This window comes from Microchirus variegatus, assembly GCF_963457635.1.
Source record: "Microchirus variegatus genome assembly, chromosome: 23".
Taxonomy (NCBI): Eukaryota; Metazoa; Chordata; class Actinopteri; order Pleuronectiformes; family Soleidae; genus Microchirus; species Microchirus variegatus.
The window spans coordinates 15,822,191-15,825,513 of NC_139824.1; positions in this window are offsets into that span (position 1 = coordinate 15,822,191).

Genomic DNA, 3,323 nt, shown 5'->3' on the forward strand with positions numbered 1-3,323 from the left:
CTCTCCATTAAACACAACTGGATTAGATTTACTGTGCTTACTCTAACAAGTTAAAGACTCCATCAGTGGGCTACTTTACACACACACACACACACACAGATTGGCATAGCTCAGTGGATCAATGGCCTCTTGGTCAATGTCTCCTTCGGGAGGGTAATCTATCTGCACCTCACTAATGAAACACTTGCATGGCTGAATGTGTGTGTGTGTGTGTGTGGTGGTTTGATTGCCTTTGTGCATTCATGGGCATTGGTGGTGTCGTGTTTGTGAGCAGATTACATATTTCTGCATGAATCCTGACAAAAACTAAAAAAAAAAGACGTTTCCGTAGATTAAATGTCACGTCTCCTCGGACTTTTCTCAAGTCAAACGTGTGAAAAACAAACGTTATCATAGCATATTTGTGATTTTTTAAACGGCACGTGTATCCACTGGCGCTCATGCATCTCTTATATATATGATAAGATTTCCTGAGATGCAGCTTTGCAGCTACCAGGTTCAGCTCGGGCTGTGAATTTTGGGAATTTACGAGGTTTCTTGAATGCATCTCGAAGCCAAACCTCTGAGGGTCATTACGCTGTGCACTGGACCCTGCAGAAGTGATTACACTCACTGGATACATGGTTCTCAAACGGTTGATTAAGTTAGTTAATTAAATTACAGGGTTTATAGGGTTCATCCATGTCCAATTTGCTGGTCTTTGGACTGTGGCAAGAAACTGGAGAAAACCCACACACAGGGTATATGAATGTAGTGTTTAACAAAATTATTTATGATATATTCATATATATTATAATAATATATCATTTGACATCTTAAAGGTGCCATATGTAAGAATATGGCCAAAAAATGGTTACGACATTCAAATTTAAAATACCGAGGTCTTTTAGGTTTTGTTTTCTGACGTAACTGGCAACCCGTGGTTGCTCGGCAGCTGAGACTCTACTGACTGCAATGATTGGTAGATGGCAGTAGGTGGCGCCACATGCCAAAACATGATTTCAAAACCTAAACATGATTTGCAGTCTGCAAAAGATTTGTTTTAATGCAAATATTTTGTCTGTACTGTTGTTGTTGGTGAGTTCAGTTTGTTATATGAACATTATTCCTGAGTCTCTGTGACATATTAGGAGGATTTTATGGCCAGTTGCTTTGGATTTATTACATAGTGCACCTTTAATCAAAAAATAATAATGTGCATTAATGTGTGTTTTTGTGTAAAACATTAAATTTGATTTTTAAAATCATTAAACATATCATTTCGGTTAAAGAGCTTCTGCGTACCGGTGTAATAACCTTTACAGAAACTTAAAAACTTGATATTTTAGGTCATCTTTGGCATAAACCTTGCATTGGCTGGTGTTTAATACTCTGTAGTTGCTGTAGTTGCATGACGTCATCTATACCTGTCTTCTCTAACTGTATTTATTATGGTGCTGTGTGCATTCAGGCTGCCTTTGTAGTCGAATAATAACAAAACTCTCCCTGGATTCTTCTCTAATGACCTTTTCAGAAAAAGACGCAGTGAGAGCTACTTTATTAGCTATAGCCAATTTATGTCAAAGAATTCAACCTTTACAAGCAGCATTTCAGAGTATATATAATCGTGTTAAGGCTTTATTTCTAATTAGGAAGCACTTGGATTTCTTTTTTAATTAATAATAATAAAAAAAAAAACATTTCCTGGTTTCCTTTGGTGTTGTTTTTGTGCTGAAGTCAGACATGGACCAGTAAACACGCTCCGTAGCCATGTGTCTGTTTAATTGTGAGGTTGTTTTTTTTTTTTTTTTTTTTTTTCGTCATCGCTTTCCAAAGGCTCGGTGAATCGCAGCCAGCAGAGTGTGGCAATGTGAAGTACAGTAGGTCAGTAGTTGGCAGAAAACAAGACAAACACCCAGTAAAGCCAGCATTATCTCCTCACTTCTCACTCCAGTCTCCACTGGGGTTGACGAAGTCTGGAGCTGCAGGGGGAAAAAAAAGGGAAGAGTAAATGTTGTACAGGATCCAAGCGTTCAGCAAATCCACGAGGGCTATATCTGGAACATCGTTTTGTTTGTTTGTTTAAACTTTGGAAAGTTGTCTCTTAAACAGCCTGCCCGAAAGCAGAATGGAGAACAGCCTCTGCAGTGTTTTGTTTTTAATGATGGAGAGACTTTCAAATATAGATATTCAGTGGAGCGGAGTCGGTCTCACTTTGCTTCCTCCTGTTAATCTATTCCACATTGTTTGTCAGAACTGTCAAAAAACACCTGCTCGACTGTAAAATGGGAATAAAAAAAATAAAGATTATGATCTTATTTTTTTTATTATTCTTGAATAAATTAGCTACGTAATAGTACTGTAAACTTGATCTATAATCTGAGATCAGGTCAGTAGTTTCATTATCGATTAATCTGTTGGTTATTATCGCTTGTTTGGTCCTTAAAATGACCAAAACCAAATTCAATGTATTCTTCAAGAAGCAGAAAACCTTTAATTATTAACAAAAACCACTCAATCCGATGAAATGGATTAACAAAACAGTTGACGGTTAACTTTGTAATCTGTAATCTGCATCAGAATGAACCGGTTCTCTGTTCTGGAGCTGTTTGACCTTTTGGAAAGTTGTTTTTGCAAAACGCACCATAAGCTAAATCTAATTAATGTTTCTCTTGTTCCTTTCTCTCTCCCCCCCCCTTCTCTTTTCCCTCCTCTTCCTCCTCTGCAGTTTCTTGTGTTCAGGGCTTCTTAAGGTAAGAGACTGACGTCATCTTTTTATTTCCTTCTCCTGTGTTATTTATCCCCCCCACCTTCTTTCTTTTTTAAACTTGTATCAACACAGCACGCTATCACCACTTGGCACAGTTTGCGTATCATGAAACAATCTGTTGTGTCCTCACAAAAAATTTGGCTCGGGTTGTTGTTGTGTTTTTTTTTTTTTTTGCTCACTGAAACACAATAACATTGTGTTAAGATAACAAAGAGACATTCTGGGTTTAGCACTCCCACTGCTTCGAAACGCCACGATCAGAAATACACACATTTGCATCCACTAGTTAATACATCATTCTAATCAATAAGATAATAATAATAATGTACAGTAAGTCCTCCTCCTCCTCTGTGTCTTACACTGTCACAACCTCTTATTCATACCAGAGACTGTGCCTGTTTTAAAAGCTCAGATCGCCGTTATTGTTTATTTATGGATTACAGGGTTCAGCTTTTACCAAATCTCAAAGTTATTACTTTCAGGCTGTGTCCTTACTGTAATAATAATAATATCAGCCGACTCACAACAACGCTCTCAAAGGAAAATTAAATGTGCTACGATGGGCCTGAACCTG